This window comes from Coregonus lavaretus, assembly GCF_964263955.1.
Source record: "Coregonus lavaretus genome assembly, chromosome: 30".
In the NCBI taxonomy this organism is placed as follows: Eukaryota; Metazoa; Chordata; class Actinopteri; order Salmoniformes; family Salmonidae; genus Coregonus; species Coregonus lavaretus.
In genome coordinates, this window is record NC_140017.1 from 31,407,562 (window position 1) to 31,428,942 (window position 21,381).

Here is a 21,381-nt window from a genome sequence, read left to right on the forward strand (position 1 = left end):
AAGGGAGGGAGGGAGGGAGGGGCGATGAGACAGAAGATGCAATCCATGATTACGACACTGAGAGATGACAAAGGGTACTGTCTCTGTTGAGATGCTCTCTTTTCTTTCTTTCATTCTGTCATTCTTTCCTAAAATTATTTTGGATTGATTTCTGACACCCATCCATCAGGGAGATGATGTTGCTCTGTGACTCATGACTTTGGATGGATCGATAGAGAGTAGGGGAGGAGAGAGGGAGGGTTAGGAAGATGGAGAGGAGAGAGGGAAGGATGGGGGAGTGTGCAGAGGGAGGGGAGGGGAGGGGTAGACAGAGATGCAGAAAAGGGGGGAGATGGAAGGAAGAGGGATGGCAATGGTATGGGGGAGTTATTCTGCAGGACTGGTTGTGAGGACAAACACACATACCAGCCAGGTTACCCGTGATACAAGTCAGTATTCAACGTCCATCCATGTCTGAAGACGTCGGAAGATGACGTGGAAACTGGCCACTAAGGGCAACAGTGAGCGTGGTTACCTTCAAATGGGTTTTGGTTTTCCTAGGGTGGTGTGAGTAGAGCTGGAAGATAGGCTTAAGCATCTGCTTCTGATTCCAAAGGTTGGAAGTTCAAATCCAGCATTAAAAAGTTGTTTTTGATATTTTTGTTTTAAGCCTATCCCAAACCTTACATTTCGGAGTTAATGCCTAAACCTAACCTTAAACAATTTGACGTATGGAATAACTTCGAAATGTGACGTTTCAGAAACATGGATGAACGTCTAATTCTGACGTGAGATTGTGAGAGCTGGTAGCACATACACACACACGGAGCAGGTGATAAATTCACATGCATGTAAAAAACACTTAGAAATAGAAGAAAAGTCTGTTAAAGACATTAGAGATTCAGTTTTAAACTCTCAGAGAATATATTGAGTATCAATTAACAGAGATCGCTATCCCAGGATTCAGAAGTTTGATCAGTCTGAGACTGGCTTTTCACTATAACGGAGTATGACAAACAGCAATACACACATTTTTTGCCTCAGGAAAGTGAGCAGACAGATCAAAGAGGCAGACTGCTCCAGATCCTCAATACATCAAATGTGTAGTGTGCCAGTGTGTGTGTTGAGGCCCATGGTGTGTGTTTACATTTACATTTACGTCATTTAGCTGACGCTCTTATCCAGAGCGACTTACAGTTAGTGCATACAGTTAGTGCATACAGTTAGTTTCATACTGGCCCCCCGTGGGAAACGAACCCACAACCCTGACGTTGCAAACGTCATGCTCTATCAACTGAGCTACCTCCCTGCCTGCCATTCCCTCCCCTACCCTGGACGACGCTGGGCCAATTGTGCGCCGCCCCATTGGTCTCCCGGTTGCGGCCGGCTACAGCAGAGCCTGGATTCGAACCAGGATCTCTAGTGGCACAGCTAGCACTGCGATGCAGTGCCTTAGACCACTGCGCCACTCGGGAGGCCCAGGGTGACCCAGGGTGTGTGTTGAGGCCCAGGGTGTGTGTTGAGGCCAGGTTGTGTGAGCATCTGGCTCTGTGTTTGTTTGGCTGTTACTAGTCTACCAAATCAACCCAGTGAGTTGTGGTTCCCTTGCATTTAGACTTGGCAGCCATCAGTAACTTTATAATTGTGATTATCTTTATTTCTCTACAATTCAGTTTGAATAGTTTATTTCCAAAACGATATATCCACCAATTTTTGACAATTGTGTTTTTTCATCAGAAATGATTGCTTATGGATATCTTCATGATTGTGTAAAATATTATTGTTCTCAGATTTTGAATTAATAGATTTTAGATGTGTATGAAAATGTTTTTTTTTTTTTTAAAGCTATATATCCATTGTTTAGCTGGAATAGAATGTTAGTATCCTGTATATTTGATTGTGATATGTGGTGGTCTCACCTAGCTACAGTATCTTAAGATGACTACATTTACTGTAAGTCACTCTGGATAAGAACATCTACTAAATGACTAAAATGTAAAATGTAAATGTTTTATATATAGATCTCATATTACTTGATTGTATTATTCTTTTTCACTATTAAAAAAATACTGATGTTACAAATGTATAATTTGTACATTTATTTATTAAAAGTGTAGTTATTTGTTACATTTGACTGTGTAAAACCTAGCAGTACTACTTATTTATCTGAGAGTGAGGTGGATATATAGCTTTTTGCAAAAAAACATGATTATTTGTCTGTGAAATGAAACCACAAAGTGATAGATTTTAAACAAATACATGTCGGTCATTGAACAACCCCACGCCATGATTAGATAGTGAAAAAAACACACCAATCTCTTTCATAATGTATTTATACAATAAAAGCTAATTTACCAACATTTCTGAAAATGGATACATAGCGTTTTGGAATGAAACTTTTCAATATGTTTTGATTGTAAAAAATCTAGATAAACCCTGTGCACCGCAGTGGATCTAGGTCCAGTGCTGGTTTCGGCAGGAACAACTAGGGAGGGGGGGAGAAAGGAAGAGAGGAGAGGGGGAGAAAGAGTAGTAGAGGCAGAGTTGTTTCTCTGTGTGTGAGGAGAGAACACACTGGGCACAGACATCAGTTCAACGTCTAGTTTTGATTTACATTTGATTGAGTTGTCAACTATTGTAAATTCAATGTGAAATCAAAAAAAAATCGCACAATGTCATTGCATTTAGGTTAAAAGTTGAGTGAAAAAAAATACTAAATGCCCTTACGTTGATTACTTTTTGCAAATCCAATGAGTTTTCCACATTGATTCAACATCATAATATAGATTTTGGGGGTTGAAATGATATGGAAACAACGTTGATTCAACCAGTTTTTGTCCAGTGGGAAGGGTGGAACGAGGGAAGAGAGAAGGTGTAATCAATGGAAAGACGGAGTGAGGTAGAAAATATTTGTTGCTCCCTTTGTGGAAGGGGAAAAGAGGAAGGAAAAAGGGTTGACTGTGAATAGAGCCCCACAGTGGAGGTTTCATAATACCCATAAAACCTAGCAGTCAAACAGGGAAATGGTTCCAATCATTTTTCCACTATACATTTTTCCTGTACGGGTGTGTGCTCAGCCCCCTCCTGTACTCCCTTTTCACTCATGACTGCATGGCCAGGCACGACTCCAACACCATCATTAAGTTTGCCGATGACACAACAGTGGTAGGCCTGATCACCGACAACGACGAGACAGCTTATAGGGAGGAGGTCAGAGACCTGGCCGTGTGGTGCCAGGACAACAACCTCTCCCTCAACGTGATCAAGACAAAGGAGATGATTGTGGACTACAGGAAAAAGAAGAGGACCGAGCACGCCCCCATTCTCATCGATGGGGCTGTAGTGGAGCAGGTTGAGAGCTTCAAGTTCCTTGGTGTCCACATCACCAACAAACTAACATGGTCCAAGCACACCAAGACAGTCGTGAAGAGGGCACGACAAAACCTATTCCCCCTAAGGAGACTGAAAAGATTTGGCATGGATCCTCAGATCCTCAAAAGGTTCTACAGCTGCACCATCGAGAGCATCCTGACTGGTTGCATCACTGCCTGGTATGGCAACTGCTCTGCCTCCGACCACAAGGCACTACAGAGGGTAGTGCGTTCGGCCCAGTACATCACTCGGGCCAAGCTTCCTGCCATCCAGGACCTCTATACCAGGCGGTGTCTGAGGAAGGCCCTGAAAATGGTCAAAGACTCCAGCCACTCTAGTCATAGACTGTTCTCTTTGCTACCGCACGGCAAGCGGTACCGGAGCGTCAAGTCTAGGTCCAAGAGGCTTCAAAACAGCTTCTTCCCCCAAGCCATAAGACTCCTGAACATCTAATCAAATGACTACCCAGACTATTTGCATTGCCCCCCACCCCACTTCCCTCTTTTACGCTGCTGCTACTCTCTGTTTATTATCTATGCATAGTCACTTTAATAACTCTACCTACATGTACATATTACCTCAATTACCTCGACTAACCTGTGCCCCCGCACACTGACTCTGTGCCGGTACCCCCTGTATATAGCCTCGCTATTGTTATTTTACTGCTGCTCTTTTCTTTCTTTTTTTTCGGTATTCTTTCTTAAAACTGCATTGTTGGTTAAGGGCTTGTAATTTCACTGTAAGGTCTACACCTGTTGTATTCGGCGCATGTGACAAATAAAATGTGATTTGATTTGATTTGAAATCTCTCTCGGACAAGGTGCTTTTATTGAAACATTCGGCTCTATTTACTCTGATTCTAAAATGTTAATTAGCATCAAAGTAGACATGCAAAACTACAAATCCCTGCAAGCTCCTGCACATCTCTACCTGACACCTTTGCTAACAGGTATTGTGTTAATTTAAAACTTGCACAAGACAATTCACAGAATTGTCCATTTAAAGAAATGTCGGCAATTTATTCATTACTACGTTTAGCTAACATTAGATAGTTAATCCAGAGATTCTTACCTTTGCCTCGATTCGAAAAATCTCGTCCAGATCATTATGGCATTTGTAGTTCTTTATGATAGTGCAGTAGCAGCTAATTAGCATTTCATTTTTGGGGGGTAAATACAGGCAAATATATTTATAAAAGTCACCTTGTCTTTCAAAGACAGTTATCAAAACGTCACACCAAGATAAGCCTACATGAAACACAGACCTTATTTGAAGTGGTTCTAAAATCCCAATGGGAAAAATGAATGGTGGAAAAAAATGATTGGAACCATTTCCCTGTTTGACCGCTAGGTTTTATGGGTATTATGACTCATACTGTGATACTCTATGAGGGGGAGGGGGGGGGAGGGGGTTGACGGAGGGCGAGAGGGTGTACTGGTGAAATGAAGGGGGAGGAAAAGGGGGAATGGTGTTTCTTCACAAGATGTCATTATCTATCCTCTCCATCATCCATCACGAGTCATGACTCTCCCCCTCTGTCACGCACGCACGTGCACACACACACACTACACACATACTTATCCACACTCACATGCACACACACACACCAGACACCCACCTTATGCTGTATCTCTTATCAACATACACACATCGGCACAAATGGGTAGGATAGCCTCGAGCATGGAGAGGGACACACACACTTACATCCAATCTGGCCTTATAACAATTACAGAATCATAACACACGGACACACTAACTGAGTCCTAACGCAGTGGGCAGACATCAACTTGTGTTGCCTACACTGTGTGGCTAATGGATTGGATCTGAGTAGCATCACTATGAGAGGAGAGGCTGATGAATGGCTGCTTACCAGACATGATAGGTCTAATGTCTGAGAGTGATATTAATGCTGCTCTCTGTCCTGCATAGTCCATACACACACATTCTCATATGCATATTCACACAAGCAAATTCTCTCTCTCTCTCTCTCTCTGATTCTCACACACAGTCTAAATGCATCATAAATACACTCAGGATTATGCATAGTTGTCAAGCTCTTCTAATAATAATAAATAATATGCCATTTAGCAGACGCTTTTATCCAAAGCGACTTACAGTCATGCGTGCATACATTTTTTTGTGTATGGGTGGTCCCGGGGATCGAACCCACTACCTTGGCGTTACAAGCGCCGTGCTCTACCAGCTGAGCTACAGAGGACCTCATATATCACCTCTCAAACAGAGGAGAACATAGATAGCACTTAGGACACAGTTCTGTTCAAACAACTCTAGGCACACACACACAAAAACACACAAATAAAATATTCTTATACATAAACATTGCACACAAGAAAACCTCTGTTATGCACAAAAGCACACCACGCCCATCTTGGCCAGAGCCTGGCCTGGGTCCCTAACCACCCTCCATAAATCCTAGATATGATCAATGGACCCAAGGGCACGACACCCGAGGGGTCAGGTTCAGATCAATGCTATTATGATCCAATTCATTTCAGCGCACAATAGGTTATCGTATAGAATGGGTAGCAAGGGAGGGCGCACGCGTCTCTGGCTTTCCCGCCGCCTGCCCTGCACGCGCAACCACCTGGGCAGGGCTTGGAGACCCGGGTCAGTGCCATACTGTAAATAGGTTTATTTTCCACTGATCAAAGTGGTCATGGACCCTGACGGATCACATTCAGCGGTACTGGAGTTTCTGAGCAGGCCGGTTCCCACCAACTCTTATCGCCGCCTGCCAGAGGCTGCGCACACAGTTGAGTGCCGTAGTGATGGTGTAGGGCTACAGACACTCTATAGTGTGAAATAGTTTTAGAGAACACTGTTGCACAAGGACCAATGGGAACCTGAAACATAACTACTCTCTCTTACTATTCTCACAACAAGTTACACTTTTCGTGTCTCTTACACACAGTCACTCATGTGTGACATAAACACACACGCACGCACACATGCGCGCGTTCCCGGGGGATCGTTTACCACTAGCTGGACCGCTGTTGCGCAAACAATTGTGCGCCTCAGACCCGCCAGGGCATCCCGGGTGCTTTCTTTTCTCTCCTGTCACGCAGCCACCAGGCGCGGGCTGCTAACTTAATTAACCCGGCTAGGGTGACCCCATCGAGCCCCTACACACAGTCAATACGCTCGCCACGGCCACTCGATATTATCCAAGCCACTGAAATGGATATGAGGATAAGCGGCGGAGCTACGAGTGTGTGTGTGTGTGTGTGTGTGTGTGTGTGTGTGTGTGTGTGTGTGTGAGAGAGAGAGAGAGAGAGAGAAAGAGAGAGAGAGAGAGAGAGAGAGCGAGAGAGAGAGGCAGATGGTCGGATATCTCTCTGTTTCACTAAGTGTCACAGTCGATTTGTAACCGAACCGACAAAAGTCTTATTTAAATTCTAACTTTGTACACTGTGGAAAACCCATGGCGCGTGAAAACTCATGGAATATCCTCCTAATCTTATTCTGACATAATTTTGTTTTTAGTTGTCAAAGCAAATAATGTCCATCTTCATAAGGTTTATACTAAACGTTCACACCATCACTCATTTGGGATGTGGTGGTTGCATTGTCCCACTGGAGAAACCAGAGCACTGCTCCACGTTTTGCATACAGGGGCTATAGAACACATTCATCAAACAGAGGATCCTGAAATAACACATTAACATTCTACTGTCTGTCAGCGGCTATAAATGCGATATAAAACAGTATTAACTTGACTTCAGTGCTGTTGCAAACACATCTAACTGCTTTGAATTAGACAGACATGTCACGATAGAAATTTAGAATAGGTACAGACACACTTACCAGCACAAAGTCAGTGTTCAGAGTCTGTCCATGCGCTTTGGATGTAAGTCTGGTCTGCGATAGTGATTCAGATCGTGTCCTCTACATGCATGTACATACAGCAGCTGGTCAGAGGGCTAGACGATGTGGAACATGCCATTCACTGCTGCTCCGCTGCTGCAGCTGACGCCCCAGCGTGAAGCGCAAATCCAAAGACGCGAAAACGATCAGCGCTCATTTGGTCAACAGGACTCTGTGTGAGTGAGAGAGAGCGTGTGTGACAGACAGGGAGATATAGGAGTTGGGAAAGGGAGAGAGAGACTAAGATGGGCGACGTAGCCTACCACCACCACGGTAGCGAATAAGTGAGTAGCCTGTAGTTCATTGTTGCCATTTGAATCATCTCATCAAATAGTATTTACAGAAGCACTAGGCTATAGCCTAAACATAACGAAAGAGTCTAAATTGTTTTCAAAAGTTAGTTCTAAAGGTTATTAAACTGTTGAGAAATCTCATCCAAGCCCAGAGAGCCACACAGAATGTAGCCATATATCGACAGTTTTCACTTTAAACACCCGGTCAGTGTGTAGAACTCATTAGCGTTGTGTATTACCAAGCTACTGTAGTAGCCTAGCCTAGCTCTGATGGAAACTGAAAGGCAAACACCGGTGAGAAGCAGCAGACACTGAGCTGGTCCACGGTAGACCTGTCTGGTCTCCTCGCTCTGGTGTAACGTCCATGGGGACCGAGCACTCGGCGAAATTACACTCTGAGTGAGACACCTAGCCTACAGTTATAATTATAACGAGCCCCTGTACCGTAAGGAGGGAGGGGGTATAGGTTAGGACACCGACTGTGAACAGATGAGCCATGATCGATGAGGGTTTGATGAGGGGCTTTCAGGTAAGTGGTGCGCGCGGGTACCATGGGACTTGTATTTATTCAAGGTGTTATTTACCCACCTGCCGCACGTGCCACGAAGGAAACCCACACCATGTTAACCTCACCCATACAACCACTACAGGTCAAAAATCGAAGAGTGTATGAGCTGTAACTCTGAGTCTATTTTTGAGCTTCTAAAAATATCAATTAAGTAGGCTACTGGTTCGTTCAGGGCCAGGGACGCTTGCAATAGGCCTAATTGCCATAATTGTAAATAGAACAGAATAAAAAAAATCAAAAATGGCACATTACATCCAAAGTGAAGTTTTTGACATTTCAAAGCTAAAGTCTGTTTCCAGTTTAGAATGATGTGAATATCCACTCTAAACCCCCCAAAATTAGGGAAGAAATCTGGATGGTTTGGGGAAAGGGGTGATAGTGGGATTAAAGGCAGGTGACTTAACATGAGAAAGAGGGCCAAAAGGGTGAGGAGAAAACAGAAAGATTGTTTTCTGTGTCTCTTCACTCAGCAGCACCTGACCCTGCCTCCACCCTGCTGCCACCTGACTCAGCCAGACTAATGGGAAGTGAAGCAGGCCATTTATATTCCTGACTTCCCACCAACCAACAGGACCTGCCTCTCAGTTGGAGGCTGTAGGAAAGACATTTTTACATTTTAGTCATTTAGCAGACACTCTTATCCAGAGCGACATACAGTTAGTGTGTGCATACATTATTTATTTATATTTTTTATACAGGCCCCCCGTGGGAAGCGAACCCACAACCAACTGAGCTACATCCATGCCGGCCATTCCCTCCCCTACCCTGGGCGACGCTGGGCCAATTGTGCGCCGCCCCATGGGTCTCCCGGTCGCGGCCGGCTACGACAGAGCCTGGATTCGAACCAGGATCTCTAGTGGCACAGCTAGCACTGCGATGCAGTGCCTTAGACCACTGCGCCACTCGGTGTGTGATTGTGTGTGTGTGTGTGTGTGTGAGAGAGAGAGGACCTGCCTCTCAGTTGGAGGCTGTAGGAAAGACCTCCCCCGTGTGTGTGTGTTTGTGTGCGTGTGTGTGTGAGAGAGAGAGATAGAGTACAGTTTGCCCATGCCTGTGTCTATGTGCCAGTCTGCCTCTCCTTTGCCTCCTCCAACCAGACATCTGAGACATGGATGTGATTGATAAACATTGAAAGGAAGTGATGGTGATGTACAGAACTTGGCAAGTTACTCAGGCAGGCTTTCCTCCTTTCTCCTCCTCTTTTCCTCTCCTCCCTCTTTAAGGCTGCAGTGGCAATCTGTTCCCCAGGCCCAGCTCTGGCCCAGCTTGGTTCTTACTCCCTGCCGAGCCACAACAGAGAATCGCAGACTTCTGAAGAACGCCCCCCTCAAATGATTCAGCGTTCATTAAATGCTTAATTAACACTTTCTCTAAGAGTTTCTCAAGCCTCTAAACACACACACACACACACACACACACACACACACACACACACACACACACACACACACACACACACACACACACACACACACACACACACACACACACACACACACACACACAACGCTCACAAAGTAATGCTGTGGTGCTCTGGAAAGAATGGCTTCTCTAAGGACCAATGAAATACTTTTGTTTGCTTGAAGACAGAGGCTCTTATATAAAACCAATAACCTCCCTCCCTCCCCAGTCCGAAGTGTCAAAAACCCCTTTACAGTAATTAAGTCTGTAGACCCTCAAAGAGCCCTCCCCTGGGTCTGGAGTTAGACCGCCAGGGAGGGAGGGAGGGAGGGAGGGGGAGAGGGAGGGAAAGTGTAGATAATGAGAGGAGGCAAACAGGGAGGTAGAGAGAGAAGGAGAGAGAGTGTATGGATGGTGAGAGGGAGGGAGGGGAAGAGAGGAGTGGAGGCATGAGTAAGAGATGGCATAGAGCTCATGAGAGAGCAACATAAATCAGGGAGATGGATAACAATTTAATCAATTTTCAATTCAGGCTGTAACACAAAACATTTTGAAATAAGTCAAGGGGTATGAATACTTTCTGAAGCCACTGTGAATACACCATCCAACAGCCATATGAGGGGCGGTGAGAGGGAGAACAGGAGAGAGGGAGAACAGGAGAGAGGGAAGAGAAAATAACAGGTGTCAGGCCTGTTGATAAAAGCCAGCGAGGAGAAGAGTTATAGATAGGGAGGGAGAGAAGGAGGAGGGAGGGAGAGAAAGAGGGGCGGAAGACTGGGACTGGGAGAGAAACGGGTGAGATTCAGTGCCTGCGAGTTAGTGCTGTCCTCTCTCATTGATATTCTGAGCTCATGTCTCGCTGACAACCGCCCTCATCCCTCTCCTCCCCCACTCTCTCAAACACGCCCTAACAGTGTGATGTCATCCCATATGGAGCACTTGGTCAGATGCCACTGTCAGTTACAGTTCTGTCACTGTCAGTATCACTGCACCTCCCCACCACTTACCCTTACTCCAACCCTGATCCACATTTACCATTTACCGCAAAGGACATGAATACATATGAAACATTAGCGGAGAGAGCAGGAGTGGTCTCAACAATGGATGTGGTTTGGTTAGGAGTAGAGGTTCAGATATACTATAACCAAGAAATTGCCAACCATCAGGGTGTGGTTAGTGTTTGTATTTACCGTTCAGGCTTGTTTGGATGATGGTAACTATTCAGTGCTGTTATTTTGGCATCTCATCCTCCTCTCCCAGCAGTCTAGATTAGAAAGTGGGCGTTGGCAGGGCCCCCATTTTAATATCTCTGAGTGTTTACAGTAGTGACCCTGGCTGTGGGAGGATCTATAAATCATACTCATTATAAATGCGAAATGCACAGAAGGAAGCGGGAGAGAGGGGGGTTGGGGGATGTCTTCATTTCTCCCTCTTTAATAGACAGACAGGTCGCTGCCAAGGGTCTTGGGGGGCCGGTGGTGGGGGGTCGGGTCTAAGGATTCGTGGGTGGGGTCTAAGGTTTCGTAGCTCTCTGTTTTATTACACTCTGTACCAGGGACTGACATATGCCAAAAAGCAAATATTATAATGACTTATGTTAAGAAGCAACAACAGCCAAGAGCTACATCTTTGTAGCTAGGCTTAGGGAACGGATTGATTCACTAATAATGGGAATTCCACACCCAATCTTCAGTTGTCGTATTCCCGAGCATCAACAGCATCCACGGTGTACACACAGAGATGGGTGAACATTTGTGAGATGGAGAGAGGTGTGGGATGGGTGGAGTGGAAGAGTGGAGGAGGCGTTGTGTGAGCAGGAGGAATGGAAAACGCAGTCTCACGCTATTGGCTGTCGATTGATAAGGAGGTCATCTGAAAGTCACACTTTCACTCTCTCCCTCCCCTCTCATCCCTTTCTTCCTCTCTCTCTCTCACTCTCTCTTATGAAACTCCCTCCTCTGACTGGAATTAAAACCAAGGCAATTAAAGCCAACCTGCTTGCGACTTGGTGTTCCGGCTCGTAATTTGTATTATGCGTAATTAAAGTGTTATGGTGGAAGATGGCAGCAGGATATGGGGGGGTGTGGGGGGGGGGGTGGTTGGAGTTAGAAGGGTATGGATGATTGATTGACGGCGAGAGCTAGAGTGAGGGTGAGGGAGAAGGGGATATATACAGAAAGGCACAGAGGCCAAAAGTCATAGCCTTGAGTTTGATTGGAAAGAGACAGAGAGAGAGGAATGGGCCAGAAAAATGAGTGGCACAGGGAGCGAGAGAGCGAGAGAGAGAGAGCGAGAAAGAGAGAGAGAGCAAAGAGAGAGAGAGAGAGAGAAAAGAGAGAGAGAGGACAGGGAAAAGAAGGGGTGAAAAAGAGGAAAGGAAAGAGAGGTGTGGGGGGGGCTATCTGATCGGGGGGGGGTCTCCTTGAATAACTAACGAGATGACCAGGTGAAGTAATTGCTTCTGTTGTGTCCTCATGTCCAATCAATCAATTAAGACAGCCCTTAGTGCACCAGAGGGCCACAAGCATAATTGTGTGTGTGTGTACGTGTGATGCGGTGCATGTGGTGTGTGTGTGTGTGTGTGTGCTTGCGTGGGTGGGTGCGAGTGTGTATGTGCAGGTGCATGTATGAATTTATGACTGTGCTTGTAGGTTAGTCTCTATGATTGGATATTATTTTGATCAGGCGTGAGCGTGTACTCACTGCCTGGATGTATGTGCTTTTATGTCTTCACAATCTTTACGAGTATTTGTAAGTGAGAGAGTGAGTGAGTAAGAGAGTGAGTGATGAATGAGTGAATGAAAGAGTGAGTGAGAGAGTGAGTGAGCCAGAGAGAGTGAATGAGTAGAAGAAAGGATGGGGGGGTTAGAAAGAAGCCCTTTCTGTGTTCTCAACCCTCTATCTCCCTCCCTCACTTCTTCCTAAGCCACTACACCAAATTCTATTATCGGGCCCAATAAAAGAGCGTGAAATGAAAACATAATCGGTTTTAATTCTGCTGTAAAACTCCAGCCACCCGCTGATAAAGGGCTGACGAGCGAAGCTTCACTGGCTCATTAATGAAAAAAGACAGGAGAAAAACGCTCCTGCCAGAATAGGAATTCTCTCAGACAGAACCGAACCACCACACCGTGGCGTGTGAATGAATGAAATGAATGATTGAATGAATTACATTTTATTTTCGTGTCAAATCGCCAATTGGCAACCTATCCCTTATGGGATTAATTGACACATAAACAAACATTATAATAATTCACTGTGGTAATTAAATGATCATTCTTCTTCCGGTGTTCTCTGCATTGCGCATCGCATAGAGAGTAAAAAAATCAATACATACAGTTGAAGTCGGAAGTTTACATACACTTAGGTTGGAGTCATTAAAACTCGTTTTTCAACCACTCCACAAATTTCTTGTTAACAAACTATAGTTTTGGCAAGTCGGTTAGGACATCTACTTTGTGCACGACACAAGTCATTTCTTTACAGACAGATTATTTAACTTATAATTCACTGTATCACAATTACAGTGGTTCAGAAGTTTACATACACTAAGTTGACTGTACCTTTAAACAGCTTGGAAAATTCCAGAAAATTATATAATGGCTTTAGAAGTTTCTGATAGGCTAATTGACATAATTTAAGTCAATTGGAGGTGTACCTGTGGATGTATTTCAAGGCCTACGTTCAAACTCAGTGCCTCTTTGCTTGACATCATGGGAAATTCAAAAGAAATCAGCCAAGACTTCAGAAAAAGAAATTGTAGACCTCCACAAGTCTGGTTCATCCTTGGGAGCAATTTCCAAACGCCTGAAGGTACCACGTTCATCTGTACAAACAATAGTACACAAGTATAAACACCATGGGACCACGTAGCCGTCATACCGCTCAGGAAGGAGACGCATTCTGTCTCTTAGAGATGAACGTACTTTGGTGCGAAAAGTGCAAATCAATCACAGAACAACAGCAAAGGACCTTGTGAAGATGCTGGAGGAAACAGGTACAAAATTATCTATATCCACAGTAAAACAAGTCCTATATCGACATAACCTGAAAGGCCGCTCAGCAAGGAAGAAGCCACTGCTCCAAAACCGCCATAAAAAAGCCAGACTACGATTTGCAACTGCACATGGGGACAAATATTGTACTTTTTGGAGAAATGTCCTCTGGTCTGATTAACCATCGTTATGTTTGGAGGAAAAGGGGGTTGCTTGCAAGCCGAAGAACACCATCCCAACCGTGAAGGACGGGGGTGGCAGCATCATGCTGTGGGGGTGCTTTGCTGCAGGAGTGACTGGTGCACTTCACAAAATAGAAGGCATCATGAGGAAGGAAGATTATGTGGATATATTGAAGCAACATCTCAAGACATCAGTCAGGAAGTTAAAGCTTGGTCGCAAATGGGTCTTCCAAATGGACAATGACCCCAAGCATACTTCCAAAGTTGTGGCAAAATGGCTTAAGGACAACAAAGTCAAGGTATTGGAGTGGCCTTCACAAAGCCCTGACCTCAGTCCTATAGAACATTTGTGGGCAGAACTGAAAAAGCGTGTGCGAGCAAGGAGGCCTACAAACCTGACTCAGTTGCACCAGCTCTGTCAGAAGGAATGGGCCAAAATTCACCCAACCTATTGTGGGAAGCTTGTGGAAGGCTACCCGAAACATTTGACCCAAGTTAAACAATTTAAAGGCAACGCTACCAATTACTAATTGAGTGTATTTAAACTTCTGACCCACTGGGAATGTGATGAAAGAAATAAAAGCTGAAATAAATCATTCTCTCTACTATTATTCTGACATTTTACATTCTTAAAATAAAGTGGTGATCCTAACTGACCTAAGACAGGGAATTTTTACTAGGATTAAATGTCAGGAATTGTGAAAAACTGAGTTAAAATGTATTTGGCTAAGGTGTATGTAAACTTCCGACTTCAAATGTAATAGTAAATAAGGTTATCCAAACAATAATTATATCCCTAGAGCAGTAAAATAATATGCATACATACATACATACTCTATATATACACATACATACATAACATATGCAGATAAATAAATACAAAAAAAGAAGAAATAGAAGGCATTTGAACCCCGTCTGGTATAAAGAGAAGATTCAAATGGGAGACAAGCCTATACACAATGTATATACACACGTGCCATTTACCACATAGAAGCTAAATATTTTTACAATTTAATTATAGGTAGCCCTTTTTCTTTTATTCCAGGCTTTATCTAAATATTCCGCAAATGGAAATACACAATGGACAAAAAACCATTTAAGTTTCTCCTCATCGCTCAGCCACATAATGCCAGGGTATATCTGGTGTGCTTTCTTGAATAAGAGCAAGCGTATATCAGGGTAGAAAGGGCAATAGAGGATAAAATGAGTTTCATTCTCTATTTCTTCGAGGTCACAATAGTTACATAGTCTATCCTCTTCCATTTCAACACAATACCGACCTGTTTGTGACAGAGGGACTGATAAGAGAGAGTGTATGAGTGTGTGGATTCAAGTGCACATGGAATGTCTAAATATGAGCGTGTATACTGTAGGTGTACCAACAAGTGTTCATCCCGCAAACCGGGAACATTCCGAGGTCATTAGCTAACATTTCTATTACAATAAGTTCTAGATCTAACATTAGGATGATAACATCCCACAAACATTCTAAGAATGTTTTGGTAACAAAATGTTTTTTTCTAATGTTTTACATTAAAGGGGCAATCTGCAGTTGCTACATCCATTTTGGACTTATAAATGAATGATATGTACCCATCGATTCTTAGAAGCATATAAATGCCTCATGAGCTTAGTTCAAGTATTGTACCCAATCAGAACCCAAAATATAAGCTTGTTTTACTCAAAAGTTTGTAAACAAAGTACATGTAAATTCACACTATATAGCCTCAAAACATGGTTAAAACTATAATTTTGTTATCATGGATGGTCAGTCCTTACATCCATAGCGCTGTCTATGAATTTGGGAGTGGTTACATTTCTCTAGCCCCTTCCCTCAGCTTTTTACAGAAACGGGTGGGGATATGCTTTGTTATTGTTTCAACTACGGATTTCCGCTTTAAACAACTCTTGAACGGGTCACACTTGAAAAATACATATTATCTCAATGGGAATAACCTGTATAAACAATAAGGTTACCAGTCTGTTTGTGCCATGTAGACTATTGTATGATTGTAGCCTGGCTACCAGTCTGTGCCATCATGAGTGACAATTAGTGGACAGATCTGGGACCAGGCTAGTATGATTGTAAATTATATGATTGTAGAATAATCAATATTATCATTGTATGTGAAACCAGTATCAGAATGCAGATCATAGAAGTAATAGTAGTAGTGGTAGTGGTAGTGGTGGTGGTGATGTGCATTGGTTTTGGTAAGGTTGTATAAAACAGAGAAACACAGATGAACACTGAATGAAACATATACAGAAGAAGTACTGCATGTCCTCCGTAAATGCGTAGATGCAGAGTCTTCAGGCCAAGAAGTTATAAAAAATAATACAAATCTTTCCATCAGCATCATGTTTTCCTCTGTGGTATTTTACCACCTTCGATAACGCCACTCTAAAACTTCAGTCCTCCAGTAACGCAGAGGAAAACAGATGAATAGATTTGGTCAACTGCATCATCAAGGTGAAAAGTTAACAGCAACATAGCCTTGCTCCTCTAACAACTGGCCCAGGGCCAGTTTTAGCATTTGAGCTCCTGATGGTTATGATGATGACTTGGCCAGGGGAAACTGATCCTAAGTCAGCTGTTCTGGATCAGTGTGTGAGTGGTGGTTTTTTTAAGAGCCTTCCCAGCAAACCGGGAACATTCCCAGGACATTAGCTTACATTCCCATTCAGTTCTATCTAGGGTTTGATCTAACAAACTGTTTTATCTAAGAAAATGTTTGACATTAAATATCCTTGGAAGGTTCTTCTAACATTCACTAAAATGTGTACATCTGTGACAACTACCACATAACATTCCCCTGAGGTTCTTGTTAGGTTGCCAGGGAATGTAATAACACAATGTTGCAGTACTGCTATTACAAAATATTTCCGCAACAAAATGTGGGAGCAGTAGAATGGGTTTTGAGAAAACATTACAAGAACGTTCTGCTAACACTGATGTAGATGTTATTCAAAACACCCTTAACAAACAGCAGGGAATATTCCTACAATGGTCTCATAAAGTTACAGTGTGATATTATGACTTGATTGTTCCAATAATGTTTCCCCTCAACATACACTACCTGTCAAAAGTTTGGACACACCTACTCATTCAAGGGTTTTTCTTTATTTTTACTATTTTTTACATTGTAGAATAATTGTGAAGACATCAACACTATGAAATAACACATATGGAATCATGTAGTAACCCAATAAGTGTTAAACAAATCAAATTATATTTTAGATTCTTCAAATAGCCACCCTTTGCTTTGATGACAGCTTTGCACATTCTTGGCATTCTCTCAACCATCTTAATGAAGTACTCACCTTGAATGCATTTCAATTAACAGGTGTGCCTTCTTAAAAGTTAATATGTGGAATTTCTTTCCTTTTTAATGCATTTGAGCCAATCAGTTGTGTTGTGACAAGGTAGGGGGGCATACAGAAGATAGCCCTATTTGGTAAAAGACCAAGTCCATATTATAGCAAGAACAGCTCAAATAGGCAAAGAGAAATGACTGTCCATCATTACTTTAAGACATGAAGGTCAGTCAATACGGAACATTTCAAGAACTTTGAAAGTTTCTGGGAACATTCACAAAACCAAATTAGTTTTGCTGGGAAAACACAAACTGTACTGTAAGTATACTCATAAATGGGCACATCCATAGTTCATCACTTAATCTCTACCTGGAGTGGGTCTGTCACCAGAATCTTCCCTCTCTCTATGATGTTTATAGAAGCCTTGAGCAACCAGAACACTAAAGGAGGCCCGTAATGCTTCACCTTAGAGCAAGGCCATGGGTCACATTCAGATTGAGATTTACTTGATCCATCTTACCACCTGTATTCTTAAAGTAGAGAGAAGGGGGAAATGAAAGCTGGAAACTTTGAACACAACCATCACCATCATAACAGAAAACGGTACAATTCTGACACCCTCTAAAATAATACTTCCTGTGTAGAAACACCTCCAACACAAAAGAGTGGCAAATCACCACACCATGGAACAAAGATATTGATTCACTTCAGAATGTGCTACTGGCACAAAAAACATGTAGCAAATATTGCAGAAAAACAGGTATGTAATGTTTCCATGGAAATGTTACATACATGTTTTTCTGCAATATTTGCTACATGTTTTTCGTGGCAGTAGCACATTATGAAGTGAATCGAAATCTTTACAAGGGTAATGAACAAACAATGTGATATCTCTACAAGGGTAATGAACAGGCAATATGATATCTCTAAAAGGGTAATGAACAGGCAATATGATATCTCTAAAAGGGTAATGAACAGACAATATGATCTCTCTAAAAGGGTAATGAACAGACAATATGATCTCTCTAAAAGGGTAATGAACAGACAATATGATCTCTCTAAAAGGGTAATGAACAGACAATATGATCTCTCTACAAGGGTAATGAACAGACAATATGATCTCTCTACAAGGGTAATGAACAAACAATGTGATATCTCTAAAAGGGTAATGAACAGACAATATGATCTCTCTACAAGGGTAATGAACAGACAATATGAAAAGGACACATGGAACTACACTTCCAATGCCCCTTGTATCTCAGTTGGTTGAGCATGGTGCTTGTAACGCCAGGGTAGTGGGTTTGATTCCCGGGACCACCAATATGTAAAATGTATGCATGCATGACCGTAAGTCGCATTGGATAAAAGCGTATATTATTATTATATATTAGATAAGAACATGAGCAAAAATGCTGATTGTGTCACTTATGTCATCCTACAAAGACATTCATCTATTTAATTAAGCTTGGAAGCTTGGGCTGTTAAGAAGCGGTCATCCAGACTGTCCCTATTCACCGTTAATGTGATTTAGTCGGTCGTTTGAGATGTTTTTTTAATTTTGAGCCTTTTAGGAGCGAAGGGAAACATTTTACATTTACAAACCTTCTGATTGAATAATTTGTGAATAGGTACAGTATCTTTACTGTGATTGGATAGGTCTCACAGACGCACCTCTTATGTTTAAAAAAAAAAAAACATTTTAGTCATTTTGCAAATGCTCTTATCCAGAGCTACTTACATTAGTGCATTCATTTTAAGATACTGTAGCTGGGTGAGACAACAACATACAGTTGAAGTCGGAAGTTTACATACACCTTAGCCAAATACATTTAAACTCAGTTTTTGACAATTCCTGATATTAAATCCTAGTAAACATTCCCTGTCTTAGGTCAGTGAGGATCACCACTTTATTTTAACGTCTGAGATCCGCAGAGATTGGAAAGCTGCCGCGGTCATCCCCCTCTTCAAAGGGGGTGACACTCTAGATCCAAACTGTTACAGACCTATATCCATCCTGCCCTGCCTTTCAAAAGTATTTGAAAGCCAAGTTAACAAACAGATCACCGACCATTTCGAATCCCACAGTACCTTCTCCGCTATGCAATCCGGTTTCCGAGCTGGTCATGGGTGCACCTCAGCCACTCTCAAGGTCCTAAACGATATTATAAACGCGATCGATAAAAGACAGTACTGCGCAGCCGTCTTCATCGACCTGGCCAAGGCTTCCGACTCTGTCAACCACCGCATTCTTATTGGCAGACTAAATAGCCTTGGTTTCTCTAATGACTGCCTCGCCTGGTTCACCAACTACTTCTCAGATAGAGTTCAATGTGTCAAATCGGAGGGCCTGTTGTCTGGACCTCTGGCCGTCTCTATGGGTGTGCCACAGGGTTCAATTCTCGGGCCGACTCTATTCTCTGTGTATATCAATGATGTCACTCTTGCTGCTGGTGACGCTCGGATCCACCTCTATGCGGACGACACCATTTTGTATACATCTGGCCCTTCATTGGACACTGTGTTAACAAACCTCCAAACAAGCTTCAATGCCATACAACACTCCTTCCGTAGCCTCCAACTGCTCTTAAACACTAGTAAAACTAAATGCCGAACTTCAACCAAACGCTGCTTGCACCCCCCACCCGACTAGAATCACTACTCTCGGCGGGTCTGACCTAGAGTATGTGGACAACTACAAATACCTAGGTGTCTGGTTAGACTGTAAACTCTCCTTCCAGACTCACATTAAGCATCTCCAATCAAAAGTTAGATCTAGAATCGGCCTCCTTCACTCATGCTGCCAAACATGCCCTCGTAAAACGGACTATCCTACCGATCCTTGACTTCGGCGATGTCATTTACAAAATAGCCTCCAACACCCTACTCAGCAAATTGGATGTAGTCTATCACAGTGCCATCCGTTTTGTCACCAAAGCCCCATATTCTACCCACCATTGTGACCTGTACGCTCTTGTTGGCTGGCCCTCACTACATATTCGTCGCCAAACCCACTGGCTCCAGGTCATCTCTAAATCACTGCTAGGCAAATCCCTGTCTTATCTTAGCTCACTGGTCACCATAGCAACACCCACCCGTAGTCTGCGCTCCAGCAGGTATATCTCACTGGTCATCCCCAAAGCCAACACCTCCTTTGGCCGCCATTCCTTCCAGTTCTCTGCTGCCAATGACTGGAACGAACTGCAAAAATTTCTGAAGCTGGAGACTCTTATCTCCCTCATTAACTTTAAGCGTCAGTTGTCAGATCAGCTTACCGATCACTGCACCTGTACACAACCTTTCTGAAATTAGCCTACCCAACTACCTCATCCCCATATTGTTATTTATTTTTGCTAATTTGCACCCCAGTATCTCTATTTGCACATCATCTTTTGCACATCTATCATTCCAGTATTATACGAAATTGTAACTATTTTGCACTATGGCCTATTTATTGCCTTACCTCCATAACTTACTACATTCGCACACACTGTATATATATTTTCTGTTGTATTTTTGACTTTATGTTTTGTTTACCCCATATGTAACTCTGTGTTGTTGTTTTTATCGCACTGCTTTGCTTTATCTTGGCCAGGTCGCAGTTGTAAATGAGAACTTGTTCTCAACTGGCTTACCTGGTTAAATAAAGGTGAAATAAAATAAAAATAAATGTTTAAGAATGTGAAATGTCAGAATAATAGTAGAGAGAATGATTTATTTCAGCTTTTATTTCTTTCATCACATTCCCAGTGGGTCAGAAGTTTACATACACTCAATTAGTATTTGGTAGCATTGCCTTTAAATTGTTTAACTTGGGTCAAACATTTCGGTTAGCCTTCCACAAGCTTCCCACAATAAGTTGGGTGAATTTTGGCTCATTCCTCCTGACAGAGCTGGTGTAACTGAGTCAGGTTTGTAGGCCTCCTTGCTCGCACACGCTTTTTCAGTTCTTCCCACAAATGTTCTATAGGATTGAGGTCAGGGCTTTGTGATGGCCACTCCAATACCTTGACTGTGTTGTCCTTAAGCCATTTTGCCACAACTTTGGAAGTATGCTTGGGGTCATTGTCCATTTGGAAGACCCATTTGCGACCAAGCTTTAACTTCCTGACTGATGTCTTGAGATGTTGCTTCAATATATCCACATAATTTTCCTTCCTCATGATGCCATCTATTTTGTGAAGTGCACCAGTCACTCCTGCACCAAAGCACCCCCACAGCATGATGCTACCACCCCCGTGCTTCACGGTTGGGATGGTGTTCTTTGGCTTGCAAGCCTCCCCTTTTTCCACTAAACATAACGATCGTCATTATGGCCAAACAGTTATATTTGTGTTTCATCAGACCAGAGGACATTTCTCCAAAAAGTACGATCTTTGTCCCCATGTGCAGTT